The sequence below is a fragment of the Sander lucioperca genome, chromosome 15 (assembly GCF_008315115.2).
Source record: "Sander lucioperca isolate FBNREF2018 chromosome 15, SLUC_FBN_1.2, whole genome shotgun sequence".
Classification (NCBI taxonomy): Eukaryota; Metazoa; Chordata; class Actinopteri; order Perciformes; family Percidae; genus Sander; species Sander lucioperca.
The window spans coordinates 11,523,872-11,548,385 of record NC_050187.1 but is presented as its reverse complement, the minus strand read 5'-3'; positions in this window follow the sequence as shown (position 1 = coordinate 11,548,385).

Below are 24,514 nucleotides of genomic sequence, written 5' to 3'. Positions count from 1 at the left end.
GAATGGACTGTGAGAGCCGTGTAGTTGACATTTTTCTTTTTTTAAACATTTCAAGTACAGCCCCTTTACAGTAATTCACAAAACAAAAAAGTCTGCTCAAAACAGAGCAGACTTTTTTTTTCATGAAAGCATTTCTCAGAATTCTGATGTAATTATCTTGTTAACTCAAAAAAAACAGGGTAAATATTTTTTTCTCAAGAGCATGCATTACGTTTCCGTGAAAATCTTGAGAACTGACATAGACTTGCTTTAAAAAGACTTGAGACTTGACTTGGACTTACTTCTTAGTACTTGAGACTTGAATGTGGACTTGTCTTGATTGTCTCAAAGACTTGACTTGATGTAGACTTGAATTGTACTTATTTTGAAAAGACTTGAGACTTGACGGGACTTGCCCCAAAAGACAGTAGAACCAGCTCTATAATGCTTGAGAACACAAATAGCCCTGAGTGATGATGACATTATGGTTTCAGATTACAGTGTGTTTTGCAAATGTGCCGCATGTTACCAATTTTAATTTAACTTCCCTGACCTTGAGTGTATGACGCATCTATTCAGATATGAGTGTGTGTGAGCGTGTTGGGGTGAAGTTCCCTGTATAATCTCCACCAAGCGTGATGAGCCATCCCTCATCATGACTTACCTCATGAGCTTACAGCTTATCCTCAGGAAATTAGAGAGCATCCAGATATGTGTGTGTCATTTCACAGGAGTGCAAGCGTAAGTGTGTGTTTGTAGCGGGGTTTTATTCTGTTTGTGGGAGCGTCAGCCTGTGAGCAAAGCTACTGCGTGAGTGGTTTGTGTGTTCGTGCATGTGTCTGTGTTCCTGCTGTATGTCTGTGTGTGTGTGTGTGTGTGTGTGTGTGTGTGTGTGTGTGTGTGTGTGTGTGTGTCCTCCTAATCACAGTCCTTAAGGTTCTGTGATCACAGGCCTTGCCGAGCAAGCCCAACCAAACTACTGACAGACACTGACACACTCCCCTGACCCCTCCACACACACACACACACACACACACACACACACATACACACACACATAAATACAATGGACATAAACATACTGTATATCCAGACAAACACACACACATATGCACACTTTCACTATCATGATCAAAATTAAAAGTCTCTCTCTCTCTCTCTCTCTCTCTCTTTCTCACTCTCTCTTTCTCTCTCTCTCTCTCACACACACACACACACACACACACACACACACAAACACACAGACACACACACGCTCATCCTTCATGGTCACTGTCAACACACTTTAAGATTGCACCACAAACAGATAAGTAAAAACACACACACGCTCCCTGTTTTACCCACCGCAGTCAGTGGGATCCAGTAACTCCAACCTGGGACAGAGGGGAAGGGTAGGGGGCTATTGTGTGTGTTACAGAAAGTCATCTTTACTGAGATTAGTAACCTTGAAAGAAGGCTAATTAGAGAGGTGTTGTGTCACTGCTGTTGAAAAGCAGTCTGCTGTGGGAGCCAATGACAGACTAGGATCCTCCTGGGTGTCTTAAGGAGGGACAGGTTATGATAGGGATGCGGTGGGCTGTGTGTGCGGCTCCCGCTGTCATGTGGCTCAGGTCAGGGAAACACACTGTGTGTGTGTGTGTGTGTGTGTGTGTGTGTGTGTGGATGCTTCTGTGTTTAGTGAAGTGTTGTGTACAGAGTTGTAGAAGTTAAAAAGAGTTTGTTTGTTGCCTTCATCAGCATCAGAGGTAACTGAGGCTCAGCGGCTGATGAGCAATCTCTTTTGCATTAACACAACAATTCTCTGCTTTCTTGTCAGAATCCGACAACATTGCATTCAGTTTTCTTGTTTCACTTATTTACATTTACATATTTTTTTTGTGTGTGCCAATAGGAACTTTAGCTACATTTTTTTTTATTAAAATGACATTATTCCTGTACCCTCCACAGCCTACTTCAGAATAAGTCATGGCGATTAGAGCTGTATCAAATAATCTGTAAATCGATTGACAGAAACAATTTGGATAATTGATTCATCGTTTAAGTCCTTTTTTGTGCGAAAATGCCAAGAATTTATCAGGACTTATTGATTTTCTTTGTCTTATATGTTAGTCAACTGAATCTCTTTGGGTTTTTTGGACTGTTGGACAAGAAGACATTTGAATATGTCACTTGAGAAATTATGATGGACGTTTTTAACAATGTGTTGACATTCTATAAGATAATAGAAAGTGGAGAATGTTATGAAAGAGAGAGAATAAAGACCTGATTCAAACCAATGGTATGTCTCTTGGAGCACTGAGCCATTAAAGACCGCTGTATAGAATGCCTGTTTTCATTTTTCATGTCTTCTCCTCATGGAACTATCCCATTAAATGATAAGGCTAGCAATATTCTATATTTTTGTTATTGTCGACACATCCCACGAAAAGATCATAACCAACTATGTGAGTCTGTCTCTCAGTTCTGTTGGACTTCCTCAGCTTGGCTCTCAGCTCATTGGTTCTACTGTAGATGTAAATCTTGAAGAAAAAAAATCAACTGCACGTACACATATTTGTCAAGTATAATCACTTGTGTACAAATGTACAAATGTTTTGTTTGGGGATATATTCTGTGCATTTTGAGCCATAAATCTCAACCTCTCGAGACCATTTTTGTAAGACATGTTGTTTATAAAAGTGGTAGGTACAATTTAAATAGCTGCCTCATAACTGAAATAAGAGCCTAAAGCTTTTTTTTATGGCAAAAATAACTATTCAAGTGGACCAACAGCCAATGTCTAAAGTATATGTCTAACAAGATTGGTTAGTTTGTATCATGGATTATTTGATCGCAGTATGATTGTGACATTAGTCTAAGTGGCTGTTACCGACAGAAGTGTAGGTGGCCTAGAGGGAGCGATAAGGAAGCAACCGAGCGGAGCAGCGATGGAATGCCCAGCTCGTGTTCTGCAGGGTGCTGGGTGTGAGTGCGAGGTCAGGGGTGGGTGCTGGGGGTGTTTGTGTTAGGGGAGGGTCTGGACAGGGTCAGAGGGTAAACCGTGGGGTAAAGGGAGTGGGTTTTAGGTGTTGTTTGATGTTTGAAGATGTGCGTGTTTTAGGGGGTTGGTGGGAGGCGGGGGTGACTTCGGTCAGTGTGTAGCCTATACGCGTAGATGTTTTGCGTAACATACATTCAGCTAAATGAATGGATGTGTGTGTGTGTGTGTGTGTGTGTGTGTGTGTGTGTGTCTGTGTGTGTGTGTGTGTGTGTGTGTGTGTGTGTGTGTGTGTGTGTGTGTGTGTGTGTGTGTGTCTTGCTGTCAGCAGGTCTGTGAGATAACCACTGTCCTCCTGTCAGATCCCACCAAGTGGCTGACCTGTCACTCCAACCTGCAGGCCCCGCCCACCCTTGTCAACACCACAGGCCGAGTGTGTTGAGTCGTCAGATGTCTGGATAATATCACACACACACAGACACAGACACAGACACACACACACACACACACACACACACACACACAGACACAGACACACATACACATGCACACACACACACACACACACTCAACACTTCCCCACATAAAACCATGACACACCACAGGGATTCCACTGATCAAAGATTTTGTTTTCTGCGCTCATTGTTTTCACGTCGGTGCAGATTTATCCTGGAACCTTTCCCCCTGCTGTCCTTTAGATATCACATCCAAATCTCAATATCGATCAGCTTGTGTTCCAATTATTTATCCTCCTCAGCTGTCGTGTGTGTTTCTGATTAGATCCTCTTCTCTTCCTTGACGTCAGCTAGGGCTGCTTCCCTTGGGTCACACACACACACAGACACACACACACACACACACACACACACACACACACACACACACACACACACACACACACAGACACACACACACACACACACACACAGGCACCTGGGAGATACCCAGCACAGTACTGGTGGATGCTCCACAGGAAGTGCTGCAGGGGTATGTGCCTTGCTAAATGGCAACTCAACACCTCAAATAAATCTAATCTATATCTTGAACTTTCCACTAATAAAATCCTTTTTCATATCACACCACGGTCGGCCTTCTCTTTGCTTCGGTGTGTTTTTGATCAGATTCTGTCTTCTTCCTTGACGTCAGCGCGGCTGCTTCCCTGCCTGGCTGTTTATTTTCATACAGATCGCAGAGCGATGAGAGTTTACACGACTCTGATATGGAACAAATGAGAGCCGAGGAGCTCCGCAGGCTGGGGGAAGGAAGCAGAGTTTGAGAGGCCTCCAGATAACTGCTGTCAAACATTTTCATGCTCAACCCCCCCAAAACAGATTCACAGACTGCAGGCCAACAACTCACACACACCCACACACAGACAACAATTTTTGTACAGGAGGAGTTATTGAGGTTTGGCTTGTCCCAATGTTTACATTTGCCTGATGCATTTTCAATTTCATCATACAGAGAGGTGGACATGATCCCATCAACACCTTTAAAACATAATGCAGTACAATACTTTTTTTTTTATTATGTGTTCTAATGTATGCTGTCAGTGTATTTGATTACATATTTATTTATGTCTCCTTGTGAGTTTGTATACAGGTCTTGACATTCTATTTTTTGCTTACCAGCCATTGTTTTCCAAAGTTACTTGCCACTTATTTTTCTATTACATTTACATTTACATATTACATTTTACATTTACATTTACATTTTACATTTTACATTTTACATTACATTTTATATGATAAAAGTTGACTGCGGTGTGCTACAATTTACTTAAAGAACTACATTTACAACGCTTAATAATGTAAATAACCTCTGTAAACACCCACCTTAAGACTACATCAAATGTATATTCTCAAATATTCAGCTGTGATAAGGTTGCGTGTAAAGCTCCTTTTGTATAACTCTGCAACCGATTACTGTCAGACACAGACATAAAAAGAGTAGCTTCTTATTGCATAGGCGGTGCAGAGTTGTAGAAGATTCCAGAGTTGTAGAAGCTGCCTACACATGATCAGAGGTAAAACCGCAAGATAGGGCGCAGAGCATATTTCAGGCATAGAGGCAAAGCGCAGCTATACGTCACGAATGATTCTGGCTTTGGTTGCACCTTGAAAGTGCAGCGGGCAACAAGATCAAAGTTGTTTACTGAAAGTGGAGCGAACAGAGCAAACGTATTTAAAAAGTCTATTGTAATGTTGCACGCTCTCTTTACTTCTTTTACAAACCTCTTGTCAAAATGTTCTATACAACAGACGCAACCATTGCTACGGCGGAACCTGCCATGTAATGTGCATGCGCAGAACGGTGCTGATCTGATGTCCAGGATTGGGTGACCGCCGCGGGCAGACGGGCCACCCACTAAAGTAGCTCTGTACTCTGGTGTAGAGCTGTAATCGGGCCTTAAAAGTTAGGTCCGACAAGGCCCTAGCCCGACAGAATTCGGCCCGAGCCCGACAGAATTCGGCCCGAGCCCGACAAGTACATTTTGATTGACAGCTTTTTAAAAGCCCGAACCTGTTTACAGCCCGACATTATTCAAATGTGCGCACGCACACAGCTTTTTTGCCTATTGTCAAGAATGAGTCATTTATACACTGGCTCATTTTGTTTTTCATCTCATTCATTTTCTCATTGAGAAAATGAATGAGAAGTTTTGATGAGAATCTCATCATTCTCATCAAAACTTAATCGCCAGAGGCCAGCCTCCGTTTCACTTCCTCAGCATCCATTTTTGCACTAATCGAAACGCATCACCTGACCGCTCATTTACCGCGCAACCTGGGGCGAAAGATCGAACCCGACCGAACCTGTCGGGTCCCATCAGGTTCAGGCAAAGATCTTCAGCTCTACTCTGGTGGAAAGCTGCCTGCACAGAACTAGAGCCTATAGTCAGTCAGCAGCATTGATCATCAGGAACCATAAATATGTATCAATTATTTTGCCAATCCATGTTGAATGTGTTGAAATATTCAACAAGATAAGGGTAAACTTTGACCCGCTAGCGTAAGTCTGACGATCACCAAAGTATACAGAATACATCGTCTGGGGACCTTGAATATCTGTGGTAAATTTCAGATGTCATTCTAATAGTTGTCGAGACATTTCATTCTGAACCACCGATGTCAACCTCATGGTGGCGCTACAGTAAATGTCAGGGGATCACCAAAGTCAACAGGATTCATCCTCTGGGGAACATGTTCACCTGATATTCTTTCATCTGATAGTTGTGATATTTCTCTGGCGTCTGGGTCTCCTGCAGACGCAATTGTAACAGTATTTTTTCTGTGATAAAATATTCTATGTCAGAAGATGTGACAACATTGGGGGACAAAAATCAATCAAACTTCATCAAAAGAACTTGCCCTAACAGACTCAAAGCTCTGCAATCATTTTAAGTGGGCCTGTATTATACGCTTTTGTCGTAAAGATTTACATTTGTCTGAAAAGCTGTCCAAGCTCTGCTCCACAGATAAAAAGCAAGCTTAACTGGATTTAAAAGGATTCAACTTCCACTTCAGCCCTGTCCACTCATGTTGAGGTGCTACAGACAAAAGAGAAGCTGCCGGTTTATAAAATGCATGTGGAAATTTTAGCCAGTGTTTCTAAAGATCATCAGATCAAGGTGTATTTAGAGGCCTTTCTGTCTTCTCTGTGTATGCACGTCTTGTAAACACACTGCACAATTCTGTAAGCAGTTACATTGTACAAACCATAGCCATAACCGATTTGATCACATAGCAGAGAGCTCAGCCACGAGTTTGACTAAACAAATAAGGGTGACTACCCAGATACACACACACACACACACACACACACACACACACACACACACACACACAGGCTTTATATGAATGGATACATGTCTGTCTTTCTTTCTCTATCTCCCTCTAACATCCACTCTTATTTTTCTCTCCCACTCTTAATCCAAGGACCCTCACTCCCTGTAGGCCACATGAGACAACCAGCCCCAGGTTTGCAGTGATTGAGGACTTCAGCCAGGGCCAGGCTGCGACCACAGATACACAAACACACATTACTCACCCCAAAGATAAGCAAATGGTGTGCGAGCCGCCAGTGGCCCTAAGTGCTTCGCAAACACAGGTAACACTGGCCTCATTTCAAAAGGGTTCATTACTTAACCGCAGCCAGCTACATCTACGGAACAAAACAAAAAAAACTGAGAGAGACAATATGCTGGTTTGCTTTCATCTCTTGATCCAGTAGCACAAGGTCAGATCAAATCACTGGCTCTGTCAGCAGCGTCCCTGGGATGGGATGCCCTCAGCAATGACGTTTGGTCTGATGAATAATGAGACTTGATTTAATGTGAAATGTTCTGGGTGCACTGCCAGAAAGACGTACCTAAGTTGTTGTACTTGTATGTTCTGTAAAGATAAGTAGGCAGAGATGATGCAGACCTACACGTACCAGGGTTTGGCGTAAATAAACTGACAGTACAGTATAATACAGGTGTATCAAAAGGCAAGAGATGCAGGCATACTTGACTGGCAGAAATCCCAGTCCTGATGATGCAACAGTTTGACTGAGGACTAGAGAGGGAGGACAACATAAAAGGATGTTAACAGGGTGCTGCCCTGGGCTGAAGTGCCCTTCATATTTTGCAGAGGCATTGGCTTATGGCATTCTTCATCTTGGAAGAATAGTATTCATCCCTCCAGTAAAGCCAAATAGACTCAAATAATCTATAACAAGGAAAACTGAAGTTGTTCTGCAGACTTGCGATGGTTCAATAGCTCAGTAAACTTTGAAAGTTTTACTTTCATTTGAATTTGCATTATTTGTATTAATTGCAATGTATTGTAACTGCTGTAAACTCTTCAGAGCTATCATTCAAGCCTACAGGCAAATATTTGGTGGAGTATTTCTTCAAACAGAGAGTCACCAATGTTCACAGGCCTGTAGTTCTATGCTCAACATCCAGACCTAAAAGTTAGAAGTCCATCTTCTTCATCCCCTTCTTGCGCAACAAGTCGGAGCAGCAGATGAAAGATGCGTCCAGAGCGGGCCCTGGCTCCAGCCCCCCTCCATCCATCACAATCAACGCCAGCAGCCGGCCCAATTAGGCCCCCGGAACACTCAGGGCCATGGCTTGATTGTTAACACTGTGAAAACACAGAGAGAAGGAGGGGTGGTGAAGGGGGTGGATGTGGGGTGATGACGGGATGCTGAGAGCTTAGTTGGAGTTTGGGGAGAGATGGAGGAGAAGAGGGGGAGGAAGGTCAGATAGCTGGCGGCCCCATTTCCTCTCTAATGGCCTCCAAACGAGGGAATATGAGGGAATGCTGCCCAGTAAAGCAGGTGACCCGGAAGAAAAGGGGGGCAGCCACACCCACCTCTGAGCCCTCATTTGACTTGGATAATACCCACACACACACACACACACACACACACACACACACACACACACACACACACACACACACACATCTGCACACAAGCCATTAAAAGACAGAAATGGATGGTCATGCATGAGCATAATTATGCATGCAAGGCGCGTAAAAAGCACACACAAGGGAAAGCCATAAATACAAATTATGAGCAAATGTACGCCAAGGAGAGGTTGTTCCTGAACATAATCATGCATGTTACACACACACACACACACACACACACACACACACACACACACACACACACACACACACACACACACACAAACATGCAGTGTCATTTCCAAGCAATCCCACAACCCCCACTGCCACTAATCACTGATTTTTCTCAGTTCCCACCATTAAAGAGCTGCGGTGCACTTGGCTGTGCTAGTCAGCCTCAACTTTCCATCATCAGTGGGACTTACAGTAAACGGTAGAAAGAAACACCTGGATTGGGTTGCTCCAGATTCTCAGGAACCCATTACTAATTATGATTCCTTCCTTCCAAGTTCTGCGTAACTACTGGCTAGTTTCAAAAATTATTTATAAAATTAGGCGGAACCATTGATACTTTAGAAACGTGTTCAGCTAGTTAGGACGTAAAACGTGTAAAATGTTTGCTGGGAAACAGCTGTAGTGCGGTGCAACATACTGTATAGCAAACGTAACTTCCAAACAGGGCTGTGGTCAAGACCAACTTAAGACCAGGTCCAGTCGAGTCCAAAGTCCAAAGCCAAAAGGCATTTGAGACCACGTCAAGACCATAATAGGCAATAAGGTTTTTCCAATGCTAATATGATTAAAGAGTTAGAATGGATATATAAACAAGAATGATCTATCTTCTAACATCAAACTAACCAATGCATGGAATTTAGGCAACGATTCGTACAACGCCAGGAAGGGAGGAAGGAGGCAGCTTGTCCAGTTCTCTATAGCTGAGTCCAAGACAATTCCAAGTCCAACAAGTCACAAGACCAAGACAAGACTTACTGTAAAAAAAAAAAAAAATAGTCCGAACTCAAGACTGAGTCTGACATTATTGTTAAACAGCATTTTGATCAAGTGTCAGGTCATGTGTCGACCATATTTCGTGGCGCTTATTTGACTAAATTTACTTTTAATGTAAACGGGTCACATATTAGCATGCTAACATTAGCTTTGTCAGTTAGCTACCAAACAATTACACCTGACAGTTACTGGGTGTAAATATATAGTGACAATTAATCTCTACATAAGAACTTGATTGCAACACAACAATGGTTTAATTTATTGACGCGTAAATCTTCTCTCCTCTTTTGTTATAAGTAGGCTGAGTTTGAATTTAAGAAGAGCCGGAGCGACATGCTCCTGGAGCTATTGTGATGCAACGCACTGCGCAATAAGGAGATCAAGTTATCATCAAAGACTTTTTCTAATCATTACAGACGCTGCAAGAACTGCAGTCAACAGATAGAACAAGTCATGCACTTAAATCTCCTCTTCCCTCTCCTCTACAAACAAATTTGCCTACAAACACATGTAGTCTAACTCCTTTTTTTAGCCAATTGTACGGTGCGTTCTTGTGGATATGGTCGATTCTGATAAAATTGAGTGCATGAGTTGTGACATACTGCTTTCTGGTTAGCGTATTGACTCGCGGATTGAGTCGAGGTCTGTTTTGAACCGCTTTTCCGGCGTCCTTGCTGTATGTGCCAAGCTCTAAGCAAAACCTGCTGTTCTTACCATTTCTGGTAACATAATCTCACTCTATTTGGGTTAATAAGTGAAACCAAATGGGCTCAGCCTCTTTTCTTCTGTTTGTGTGAGGGTGGGTCGGAGCTGGCTTGTAGTGCATACAGTATGATAAAAAATTATAATTTTTTTATAGCATGCAGCGTGTGGGTTGTCGTACATGCACATATGGTTATATGTACATATCAAAAGAATCTTAACAGCCTTGATTTCAAAGGAGATATCAATGTCCTATGGAGGCTTTTCAAAAAGAAAAAAAACTGGTCAAAACATTGACCTGGATGTGCTTTGTCCTTGCATGTGCGTGAGTGCATATGTCTCTGTGGTTATTAAGAAATAAATGCTGACCAGATGTTCTATTTTTAGCGAGGCTCTTCATTCCACAGTGAAGGCACCCATTCTGTAGCAGCAAGGCATGTGTTTGTCCCAGGGCCGGAAACAAGTGGTAGTGGCCATAGTGCTCTGTATTGGTTTGTGTGTAACTTAAATCCATCTCTCTGCGTTGGTCTCTTCCTCTGTCATCCCCTCCCTTTCTAAAGCTGAAAGGCGTTTTTTTGTTGGAGGGGGCGAAAGGGGAGGGTTTGGGGCCTGCTGGTTGAGAGGGGGGACGTGACGGATGAGAGAACCTGTTTGGTGAAATTGAGAATGGATGTGCGGGTGCAGCTTATACCCCTATCCTCTATACAATATAGCGTAACCAGCCACTGCCCTGCCCATATCCACAGACAGCTGTGTCTGACGGGCCTGACAACAACACTAAAGGTGTGGAATTGCGATTGTGAGGGCGGATTTTCTGTGCCTTCACGCTCTCTGTGGCGTGTGTGTGTGTGTGTGTGTGTGTGTGTGTGTGTGTGTGTGTGTGTGTGTGTGTGTGTGTGTGTGTCTATGCGTGCGTGTGTGTTCAGAAACATGGTGAGAACGCTTGCATGTTTCCAAACATGTGATTTGATGGAACTTAGATGAGGACTCTGCTGTTAATGTGTGATTGAGCTCACTGTAACGAACAAATACAATCAAACCAGATGTACAGGCCATGTACATTTGGCTGGCTGCCATACAGTTATGGAAAAACCCCCTCCATCCATGAGGCACATATACCCACAGACACACACACATACAGTTCACAGGATGTACTGTGCTGTATGCATAGAGGAAGGCTGACATGTCACGCTAAGGGGTTAATGATTTGCTATTAGACCAAGAGGAGGCTATACAAACACATAGAGTTCCCTCTGAGACACGTTTGGATTCTGCTCCACTATGTGTGTGTGTGTGTGTGTGTGTGTGTGTGTGTGTGTGTGTGTGTGCGTGTGTGCGTGTGTGTGTGCGTGTGTGTGTGTGCGTGTGTGTGGGTGTGTGGGTGTGTGTGTGTGTGTGTGTGTGTGTGTGTGTGTGTGTGTGTGTGTGTCTGTGTGTGTGTGTGTGTGTCCTTCATGAATTCCTTCACATTCCTGAGGATCAGTTTTAGGAAGCTCAGTGTCCTGCCAGCTGTGGGTAGATTTAAAGCGCCTGCCACTCACTGCCGCAATACTTTTGCACAGTAAAGTGTGGCTGTAGCACTTCATCTGTTTTTCCCTGACTGCACCTGGAGCTGGTAGACATTCAATATCTTGCTCAAGGGCACTTCAGCAGGGCTTTCAGGCTGATTACTGATGTGATTTGAGTGCATCTTTTGGGTTTTGCTCTGTGTGTGATCATAAATGTGTGCGTGCAAATTATGCAGAAAATTGAAGCAAAAAAAAAGAGAGGGCTGAAGCATAATTAAGCAGATGATGATGTTGAAGGGGGAAAAAAGCCTGCCGCAACACTCACCTGAGGTCTGAATTTCTTTTTCCATGCAAGCGAAGAAGTGAGTGGCACACTAATTATCAGTTGGGATTCGGATAATTGAGGTGCTGCAATTTGCGGCCTCATTTAAAACGGTGCAACCTTTACCAGCAGGCTGGTTTCCTCTGGAGGAGAGGTGCTCCTCAAGCACTCCACAAGGGGAAATCCACCCTGTAAAAGAATTTGCGTGTTACTGCGAGCACTCCAATGAGCTTGTGTATTTCTCAATCCAGATGTGTGAGCATGACAAAACCCAACCCAAGTTATAAACAAAGGTAGTACTTTGGATTGAAGTTACATTGAATGAAAATGATTGTTGCAATGAATCATAAAAAAAGGCGAGTGCTTGAAGGCACTTTCCTAACTGCATCACTGTTGGTGGTTGAAAGGTAAACTTCTCAAGCTGTAGTCACAGTAAGAGTCACTGTGTAATAAATGTATATTACATAGTATCACCTGGAGATTTTTTCCCTAGAGTTATTTTGGCAAGATTTAGGAAGCCTAAATGAGCATACTGAATATGATACGTGGGCAGCTAGACCTCAAATACAAAAAGTTACTTTTCCCACTGATGCAAAGTTGTTTTTGGAACGAAACAAAATCGGTTTTGGATGCTTTTCACTGGCTCTAAGAAAATTCTCAAGTGCAAGAAAACTTTCAAGTGCAAGGAAACCACATGTCACAACGTCTAAAAATAATTTCAAACACTGCAATCTGCATGACAGTTGCAGCATAAATGTTGTCAACAAAATGTTTAAAATTTTAGCAGAATAACCATCAGACCCAGTAAACAAACTTGACCAGTGGCCCAGAACCTCTCCAAAACAACTCCATTTGGATGCTTTTCATTGGCTCTAACAAAATTCTAAGAAATTCTCTCAAGTGCAAACCACAATGAGCGTCTAAAAATAATTTGAAACGCTGCAATCTGCATGACAGTTGCAGCATATTTTTTGTCAAGAAAATGTTTAAAATTTTAGCAGAATTAACCATCAGACCCAGTAAACAAACAGGACCCTTGACCAGTGGCCCAGTGCCTCTCCACAACAAATCCATTAACATGGACGTAGACAGTCAATGGAACATCTCACTCCACGGTGGAGGGAGAAGGAGTTGACCATTGAACCCTCACCTTTGTCCCCTGGGTTCACCTAGGGTTGTCCTAGCCTGCGTCTTATGAAAATGTAATCCCATACATCTGGGGTGTTAAAACGTCAAATAGGTTTAATGGTATTATCTGTTCCATGCTTATAGAAACACAATCACAAATGTATGGTGTTTCAAATGTGTACAAAGGTAAAAACATCTGAATATCCAGAGTATATTTAAGTTCAAGCAATTAAACACAGATTTAGATTCTTTGCTGGAAACAATCAAAGGCCTTCTCTCAAACTCGTGTGATGACTGTTTTTGCTTTTTAAACACATGCAAACGTTTTCAAGAAAAGACTACTTCCAAGAAAAGCGAGAGCGAACGCACAGCAATACGTCTCGGATAAATCATTAAAGGATGTATTCTCCTCAGGAACATAGAAGAAAATCACATAATTCAATAGGAAATCATGCATTAGTGGGGAAAATTTCGTTTGGATCAATGGAAGGTATTGATGTTACCAGGAATGGCTGGGCAGACTGTTGTAACCCAGTTTGCAATGGTGGGGAGGGAACAGGGGGTTGATAGAAGAGTCAGCCCAGTGTAGAGGCTCTTTGTCTGGGATGGACTACCGAGATGCGAGGCCTGGCCTGGTTCTGGGATCTGGAGGTCGGCCAGGGCTTGAGGGGGAGCCAAGAGTGCAGAAGTGGCTGATCGGTCCCATACTGACACAAAGAGGCCTTTCTTTGGACTACAGATCTGCGGCGGCCCGGGACTCGCACTGGGGACGTCAACTACAAAAGGGAGGTTGACACACACACACACACACACACACACACACACACACGGACAGTGAACACACACACATACCCGGAAAAGACAGAAGGTCACTCAGAAACATATCGCTGTTGCATCTGTGGCAAAAGTCTCCTAAATTTCTTCCTTTACATAATTTCATTACAACTAAAGCATAATAACATTCCTTTTTTATATTTAAACAGGACATGATCTCAATTTCTGTTTTCGTTGTAATGCAGATGTAATATAGTGATGCTGATTTTGAGCACACACATATGCATTCACGTCTATAAAACATACGTAGGTATATGAATGTGTGCATGCCCTCTCTCCCTTTTCAGTGTTATGTAACAAGTATGAATCTGGGGCAGAAAATGACATTTTTGTGGGGGAAACTATTCTCTCTGCCTCCTCCGCAATTCTCAGACCCCCCAACCCTCGTCCTTCTGCAGCTTGTAAATGGGGTGAGGTCTGGCCTGGGTTAGGCAGACCCAGCCCCCCTGGCCGGTTACTGAAGCTTAATTAGCTTAATTAAAGCCTAATTAGGAACTAGGGGTAAAGGGAGAGCAGTCCCTGGAAAGACCTTTCACCTTTGAGCTTTAGCCCCTTTCCCTTTAGATTAGAGCGACCTGCGAAGAGGCACTAAAAGAGCCAGACGGCTGTATATATGTGTGTGTGTGTGTGTGTGTGTGTGTGTGTGTGCGTGCGTGCGTGCCTAGACTAGTGCCACAGAGCAGTAACCGAACCTGACCCGAGCCCGACAGGCATTAAGATATTTATGTCCGAGCCCGACCCGAGCCCGACACAGTTAAAATCTCTTTTTTTTTTTCTCATACTAATGACACATGTACGTTTGTGAAATGTCAACAGATGAGCGCATCAGGGCAAACGGGGCAATAAGCGCACGTTAACACAGGCGCGCACCTACATAATAAGCTGTTTTAAATTTAAAATGTTCAATCATGCTGATGTGACCGAGCCCAACCCGAACATCATTTCTAAATATCTGTCCGAACCCGGCCGGTCGGGTATCCATCCTCTAGTTCAGACATTTGCGTCATACACTGTGTGTGTGTGTGTGTGTGTGTGTGTGTGTGTGTGCGTGTGTGTGTGTGTGTGTGTGTGTGTGTGTGTGTGTGTCTTTTTCTGTGTCTGAATATGTGTGTGTGTTTTATAGCCTGTGAAATGAAGATGGGGGTAAGGTGATGCAGGCAGGGGGAATGGGGTCATGAGATAATCAACCCCCCATCAACTCCACCCGTCTGCAACACATACACACACATTGCCTCTCTTGGGCCTGAGATAACCAAGTCAAGGGCCCGGGGGTCAAAGGTCAGGGCCCTGGCTCATAGGGAACACATGGAAGGGATAAAGAGGCTCTGGATTCCATAAAGCATGAGCAGGGAAGGACTTATTTACGGCAGCACAGAAAACATCACAACCCAAATCCCTCCTGTCATGTCCAGCCCACTCCCTCACTGATGGAAAGAGGGATATAGTGAGGAAGAGAGAGATGCGGAGGGGAAGAGAAAAGATCTTTAAAATCAGTTCTGGTTCTCTCTACTTGCTGTCCAAATGGCTTTATCTCAAAGGCTCTCTGAAGGCAGCTCAAACTCTCCCTCAAAAAGGAAAAAAAAAACATCAACAACAACAACATTGTCAGCCACAAACTGAACGGGTAAAGAAACGCCATGTGAGACTGCCGTAAAACTGTGGGATATTGTGACAAGCAGTGGTTTTGATTTAGACCGCAGAAACTAATGGCGCCTTGTTTGCTTGCTAAAGGGCACATGGCACGGCCGGTCTGTGTTTGGTACACATTAAGTCACTGAATGGACTCCATCACACACACAGAATATTACCTTCAAACACACGCCTGTCATTTTCACATTTTATGCTTGTTCCACATCTGTCTCTGCACACACTGAATGTTCTTTACTTTCAACATGTAAAGTGTAATCTGTTTCCTGTGTTGAGTCTGACTGCCGCCTTGAGCTTAAAGTTGTCTTTGTAGTCATTTTATAAGACATGATGCCATACATTCATGTTTAATCCTTCCAAAATGTGCGTACGCATGGGTCAGAGTTTGCATGGAGGACCGCACATTCTCCTGTCAAGTTTGTTTTTTATAAATTACAACCTTTGCATGCGAAGTGGCGTACGCACATCGTCAGCCCCGTCTTGTGCGTTCGCCACGTTTCTAAATGAGACCCCAAGAGAAGAATGACTTGACAGTGGCCATCTGTCCTGTTTTGGCCTTTTTACTGTAGCACACACACACACACACACACACACACCACACACACACACACACACACACACACACACACACACACACACACACACACACACACAGGCAAACACATCACGGTCATTCAGTCTGCCCCCTTTGTCTCCCAGTGTGTGTGCGTCACCTAAGAGTTCTGTGACAATAGCAGTGAGATAATGAAGACAGGAGCCAGTAACAGCAGCTGATGGAGAACAATGCAGCCGTAATGACTCTGGAACAGTGAGAGGAGTTTACTGGTCCCCACTGGGACGCTTCCTTCCTGTCCTGCTTTATCAACACACAGGAAAGAAAACAACAAATGCTCCTCCTCCTCTTCCTCATTTGAATGACTGGAGTTTTGTATTTTCTTCTCCTCCTTGCCCTCCTCTCCTTTCTCCCTAATCTGCTCTCCTAGTGTCTTTTCTTGTTGTATCATCTCTTTTAAGTGTACTCTTGCAAATGCTCTTCTCATCCTGTTTCATTTCTCACCTCGTTTGTTCTCCTGTCATTTCTACAGTTTCCTTCCCTTTCCTCTCTTCTTTTCTTCTATGATACCGCTAATTTTCTTTTGACTCTCCTTTTCCCTATGCAATATTCTTTCTCATTTGTCATTTCTTTTCGCCTCTACTGTGCCCTACAAAATGTGGGTCAGTTTGGTTAAAATTGAGTTAAGAGCAGAATCAGATTTATTCACATCTGTCATATCATATCATCATATGATTACGCCAAAGAAACCACAAAACAGATGAAAAAACTCCAGCAAGTCACTCCAGCTAGCCACAGCTAGCTTATCTTTTCTGACCTGTTTCCTGTAAGTGAAAAATCTATTTTTGCATCCTGGTAATTGCATTTCTTTATCACATACATTTTTTTATTTTTGTATTTAACCTTTATTTAACACCGTAGACTGTTGAGAACAGGTTCTCATTTGCAACGGCGACCTGGCCAAGAAAAGCATAAGCGTGCAAGACAACATACAGTTTCACATTCAATACAGTACAAGAATACAGAATACAAAAGGCTACATAAAGTACAGATTAAGTAGGCATTACAAAGCCGGTGCAAAATGAGGTGTAAGTAAGTCGATGGATATGCGAAAGTGATACGGTAATAGCACAATAAACATGAATAGACAGTTTATATCACTGCTGAGATGTAGTAAAGAGTCAAAAATACAGTAAGTGCAAATTGTGGTCTAGTTAGTGATGAAGATCGGTTATAACACCATATACATGAATAGACAGACTATATAGATGCTGAGTGTAGTAAAGAGTCAATATACAGTTAGTGTAAATAGTGGTCTAGGTAGTGATGTAGATCAGCAATAATACAATATGCATGAATAGACAGTCTATATGAATGCTGCGATGTAGTAAAGAGTCAATGTACAGTTAGTGCAAAGTGTGGTCTAGATAGTGATGTAGATCAGTAATAACACGATAATCATGAATAGACAGTAGATCAGTAGATGTACAAAAATTGTATGACAACAATGGTGGGGGGAACAGTTGAGCATGCCAGGGCAGATGAATAGTGCAAAATAGCGACACATAAGGGAAGTGCTAAGTCTGATCATAGAGGAGAAAAAAGGGACAAAAGAAAGATTAGACTAGGGCACTTAAAGCTAACTTAGCCTAGCTTAGACTGACTTTAGATTGTTCAAAGGTATCGTACAGTGTCGGATTTAAGCTGACTATAACTTTTTTTTCTTTTTGGGGAGAGGACGGAGGGATAATAAATGCATTAGGATGAAGTTTTAAAACTTACTGTATATACCTTCAAACTTTAAACACTCTTATTCTTTTCTTTATTACACCCCCCTTTCTTTCCTCCATATTTCCTCATCTTGCACCCCCTGATCTCTTTTCTCTTCTATTCTTATCTTGTCCCTATTTTTCTTTATTGTTTTTTCTTTACTTTTTGTTGTTTATCTTATTTCTCTTCTCTTCCTCCTTCTCAACAACACACAGGAAGAGGACAGTCTTGTTCCCTCCCTCCTTTTTCTTATCAGTGTGTTTTCATTCTCCAAGGGGAAGTGGAAGACCTCTTCAATATGAGATGCTGCATGCTGTTTGCCCCCCCTTCCCTACTTACTCTTCCTCTTCATCCCTTGTTTATCTATGTCCACCCTCCCTCTCTCATTTCAAAGCACCCTGAGGTGGGCTGGGAGGGGAGTGGAGGGAGGAAGGCCTCTCTGGGGTTAGCATAATAACTTGGCTGACTTCTAACTCATGAGCTGTGCTGCCTGTTTTACCCAAGGCTGATAGTGTGTGTGTGTGTGTGTGTGTGTGTGTGTGTGTGTGTGTGTGTGTGTGTGTGTGTGTGCGTGTGTGTGTGTGTGTGTGTGTGTGCTTGTGTGTGTACAGTCCTGACCCTTCTTCATCCCCACATTACAAAACACTGTCTGATACTTCAAAGAGGATGGGATTGTTGCCCTTACACCCTCTGGAGAAACAGAGACAGACAAAGGAGAGAGCAGGATAGAGCTGAAACTTTCAGGATGTTGTGTTTGCAGAGGACAGGAGGTACGAGGTAAGAGACAGAAGAGGAGAAGGACAAAAGAGTGGTGTGTTGGGGTGAAGTATTTTTAAATCTTTTTGTTATGCTTTGCTGTCTTTATTGTCTGTCTGCAGGCTTCTACTTTAGAGTTTGGAAGTCACAAATACAGAAATATAGCACAAAGCAATTTATGGCCGCAGTAGATACTGTATACAAGGTAGTCTATATCCATAACGTACAACTTCCGGGATTGCTCTGTTGCCGACTGAAATTCCGCCAGACTTCTCATTTAGGCCGGATATCCGTTACCTTCCGCTTTCTTTGTGTTGGCATTCTAAACTCCGGTGGATTAATGAGGACTATGGTTAACTGCTCCTCAGATCTCTGCAGGGTAAATCCAGACAGCTAGCTAGACTATCTGTCCCATCTGAGTTTTCTGTTGCACGACTAAAACAACTTTTGAACGTACACATGTTCCACCAAAACAAGTTCCTTCCCGATATGGCGCTTAGTGCCGCCCAAGACGATTGTGATTGGTTTAAAGAAATGCCAATAAACCAGAGCACGTTTTTTCTCCCATCCCAGAATTCTGTGTGGACTCGCCAAACCCTCCTCCGCAGCGCTGTGGAAGAAGGTCTGGCAATGCAAGCCTACATACAAGGTGACATCGCTGTCGAGCACCTATTGGATTAATCACTATTACTAAAGTTGATCTCAGGAAAAACAAATAAGGGAACATACATTGCCATATCCTCCACCCTTTGGGGATTGCGAGGCTTTCGCAGACAAGCGTGTTTCGGGTCGTCCTGGGAGTCTCCTTCCTGTTTTGACATGTCTGGAAAACCAGAAGGTATCCTTATCAAATGGCTGAACAACCTCAACTGGCTCTTTTTGACATTAATGAGCACCAGTCCTACCTATAGGTCTTTCTGATCCTTGTCTGGAAGCATAAGGTCAGGCATACTGCAAAGAAAACTCATTTTGGGCCGCTTGAAACCCCAATCGAATTCTTTTCGGCCACTACCCAAACATGATGAGCATTGAAAAAATTTGGAACATAGGTCATCTGGTAAAGCGGAGAGCTTCACCCTTAGCTCCTTCTTCACAACAATCCGAATCTGGTACCAGACCAGTGCTAATACTAAATAATTAAGTGTTGCGTTCATGCAGGACACGGAAGTCATACGCCCGCTGATTGAATTATCATTTCTATCAGTCACACACCAATCACAGCCATTCTCTCATCAAGGCAGTCTTTTTAAATGTGAATCCCTCCTTACTGATCCCTGCTACACCAATGCTGCCTCACTCAGCACTGCTGCTGGCAAAGCTTTGCCTTCACCACCCCAGCCTCCACCTTTTCAGTTCCTAGTAGAGTCCTAACATGACCCAAAGGTTAAGATGCTTTTCAACATCTTGCTTTGGGCACACTTTTGTATACCGATAGGGGTTTTCTGCATTTCGCTCCCTGTTTAAGCTTAGCATGCTGCTTGGCTAACCCAGGGAGCATTATTTCGAGCCATCAGCGCTAAGCATAACTGTATTTCCATTTGTTGCAATAAATGGTAAAATCTATGTCCAGATGGTTCCTGACTGAACTTACATAACTGCTCAACAAAAACATATTACAAAAGACATCACTTTTAGCAGTTAGCAATTCAATTTCTTCAAGGACAAGAAGCATTTTTCTGACTGACAGTGTGCAGCTGTGTCATTGAACGGTTGATTTCTGTTTGTGCCAACGTACTTATTCACTACAAAACTATAGACATGTGAACATACATCATGGGTTACTGGCGGGAATCTAACGTGTGTTAATGCTGAGCTCTATCCACTGAGGCATAAACAAATGGATGAATGGAGAGATAGATGGATGGATGGGAGGTTACATGTCTGTTTTTGTCTGATTTTGTTCGTAAAGACAAAGACGTTCAGTCCCCTTCTTCACTTTCACTCAGTGCAACCTGATGATTGATAGCAGAAAAAATTATTTGGTTAAAGTTTAACTAACATGCAGGGTTGCCACCACTCTCATCATGGGTGACGCACATACACACTCACATGTGCACACAAGCGCATAGTGTGCTAATCTCTTTAGCATCTCCATGGAGACGTCAGTGTGAAGGCTCTGTAGGGGTTTAGCAGTGCCCTGTCCTCAAACCACTGAGGCTGGACTGTGGGGGAAAGCTGGGCACTGGGCCATAAAAGAATGCCACTTTGTTTTTGTGTGTTTGTGTGTGTGTGTGTGTGTGTGTGTGTGTGTGTGTGTGTGTGTGTTGGGGTGCGGGGAGGTGCGGTGTGTGTGGGGGTGGGGGTGGGGGTGTGTGTTTGTGCGTTTGTGCCTGCCTGCCTGCCTACATGCCCTTTTGCATTTTCATGAAGTTAATCCCAGCTCGGCCAAGCGAGTCTGGCTGTGCATAAATAATCACTTTAGAAGAAGTTCAAACAGCATCAGTATGCATGACCCTCCATCTCCCTGACACCAGCAACCAGGACAACAGGCCTCTGAGCCAAGGTTATCCTCTGGACCAACACATAATTCCTGGCTGCTACACTACTGGCGTTACTCCTCATGAGGAGGAAAGAAAGAAGAAGGGAATATGAAGGGAGAGGTATAGAGCCAAGGCATATTGCTGAAAATACAAGAAACTGAGTGATATCTGACATGATGAGTAGAAACTGTAGTAAGAAATGTGCTCATAAGAAACTTTTTAAACACTAAAATGTCCAGAAAGAAAGATAGAATTGCTTAACAATTAAAGAAAGGATAAATTATTAAAGAAAAAAACAAAGGAAAGAAAGAAAGAAAGAAAGAAAGAAAGAAAGAAAGAGAGTTGAGGCATAGAGGAAGATACTTCCATATGGCCTCCGCTCTCACTATTGGCCCATGGTTCGCTCCAGTGATCTAAGCCCACTCCGGAGCTTGGTCCCAATTGGCCCTCCATGGGTCAAATTAGCTCCACTACCGAGAGCTTAGTTGGGCTTGAAGAAACAGCTGGCACCGTGTGGGGCCTTGTAGATCCAAAATGGCCGACCAGTAACACCAGTAATGCTCACACTACCCTACACATTCCACTCCCACAGACTTAGCTCAGTCGGGCCAAAAGTAGGGTATTTGAAAAGTAAACATAGATATGTTATTCTGCTCCGTAATGGGTGAAACTGTTTCCCATGGTGGGTTGATGGTGTCTTGAGTTTTTTGGTTTGTTGAACTTGAAAAGGTATATAAAAGAAAATATAGTTATAACAAGGTTTTGAATTTATCATGATGACAGCATTATATTGTTAGCTTTAGCTAATGAGGGATATTCGGATATACTGTATATGTGCAGGAGGAAGGATTACTCGGGACAATAACGTTTATCTTCGTTTACTGTGGAGGAGGGCAATATTTGTACAGTCTGTAGAACGCTCTAACCCCGGTGCAGACAAACATTTCGAGTCCACACCAGAGCCAGCGAGCGATCACAACAACAGCAACATGTACAAAGCATAACTAGAACTATACTGCACCCTACGTAGTTCAGGTAGCACAGTAACATTACTATAACAAGTTATCCTTTATACTGTAATTATCTCAACATGACTGACATACTAACATAGGGCAGAGAACAATAATAGTACCAGGACTACAATATGATAGCCCTGTGCTATTAAAAAAGCTTTTCAATTCACAAACACAAGTTCCTAGACTCTTCAGCAATGCTAGCGGAGTGGCGCTAGAGATGGTGCCATGCAATCGTTACAACGGCTCCTAATGCCGGAGCCCCAATAGTCCAAAAAATGTTGCATTGGATCAAAATGCCATTTGTCTGACAGCCCATTATCCCGAAAACAAATGTGCATTGCTCCGAAAGGCCGAAAGAACATGGCTAATTATTTTTCAGAATGATAATACTTCCTACTAATGCTAAGGCATGACCCTCCCAAACTCTGCCTCTGATTTGCTTACCATGATATTCTTACCGTATCCTTAACCAACCTTACTCCTCATGCCTAAACCTCACCAACCCAAGCAAAGAAGGCAACGAGTACTAGCCAATCAGAGGCAGAGTAGGGCGGGTCATGCCTTCGCCATCGTAGGAAGGTCCAATGACGTCATTCTGCTAATTAGAGAATGTCAGAGTGATAACAGGTTAAACTCAGGTGAACATGTCAAACACTGTAACGGCTAAACATCAGCATTTAAGCATTGTCACTTTGAGCAAAATATCTCTGATACTGGCGCTGCCATCTTGTAATTTTGGAGCAGGGGTTGCGCAGTAGTGATCGGGCGGTGGAGCCGCGGTATCGAAGTCCCAGCCATACACCTACCCGAGCAATCGTGAATCAATCAAAGCTGTCAATAATGATGTTTTACCCCATTTTATAGTATCCAATAACTAATTACAACCAAGCTAATCAGAAAAATAAACACTTGAACAAACATCAGTTTGAAACGAACTACTTAAGCTCGATGGTGTTTTAAGCCGTCAAGCCATCGTGGTGTTTTAAGCCTCCACGTTGCCTTCCAGGCAGCTAACCCTAACCTTAACCCTAAACATAACCATTGCCGCGCTGCCTGGAAGGCAACGTTGGGAGCTTAAAACACCAAGCACCACTACTTAAAATGATTTAAAAAGAAAAAACATCTTTAAGAATTTTTTATTTGAGGTGTACTTTGATTTTTTTTATAGTTTGGCCCATGTCCCATCCATTAACATGCAGGGGGCTTCACTTATACAGCCTATGCATCAACCCCTGCTGTAGACTAGCATGCATTTATGGGCATAATATTTTCTTCTGTTTTAGTGCAGGTCCTAGCTTCCAAACTGACCTCGATTGTGGGAATCCCTGTGGTGCCCCAAACATATTTCCACTTCTATTAGTTTTAACTTCATTTGCAGGGTTGAGGTAAGTACATCAACACATATTTGTGTGCAATTTAGTACATTTTAATGCATCCAGCTCTGATGTCATCTGATATTATGCATTTACAATAACAAAATAATAGAATTTCATTGCGAAATACTTTAGGAACCACAGCTTGACTCAACAGTGCCAAACCCTGTTCTGCTTAATCCAACAGTGACAACATGTGAACAGTAACACTGTCCATGTTGCACATAGAGTAGGCTATTTTCTAATGACTTCTGACTGCTTGTACCACTTTCTGGCAACCGTTATAAGGTTTCTATGTGAGAGGACAAAACTGACTTTATTTGCCAATACTACATTCAGCGTCATGTGTAATGGCTGAAATCAACAAAAGGTCAAAGAAAAGCAGTACAGTAATGTCGGGGATGGAGTTGTACTGATAAACACATGGAGAGGTGATAGAGGAAGAAAAAGAGAAAAAACGATGAAGAGGAAGGAGACACTGGCAGAGGCAGAGAGTGCAAGGAGTCGGGGAACATGTGCTGCTGTCAGTCTGTCTTTTAATCCCCTTGGATTTTTTCTGCCTCCCTTTCCCACGTTCTCAGTGTTAATTGATAAACACAGGGAGGGAACGGGACCCTGTGACTAATCATTCTGGCTGCTGCTGTGTGCTGCTGGTTGCGCGCGCGCGTGTGTGTGTGTGTGTGTGTGTGTGTGTGTGTGTGTGTTTCCACAGGTCATTGAAGTCTGCAGGCCCCACTGGAGTGGCACTACTAAGAAACTGGCAGCATCACCAGTCTGCTGCTGTTTCATGCCAGCACCTTGTTGTCTGGTTTTTCCCCAAAACAGACCCACTTTAACCATATACCATGAGCCAAAATACAGTTTGTTCTATGACTCAGTGCATACTTTGTCTGCTGTGACTATAACCGCGATCAAACAAGAATACGTATCAAATAGCGTTCCCCTGTCTCTGTTAGAATCAGAGCATTTCATGAAATATTTGTTTTAGCTGTTGTCGTTTGCTTTCTGTTTTCTTTTAGGACTGCAGTACCAACACACACACACACACGTCTATGCAAA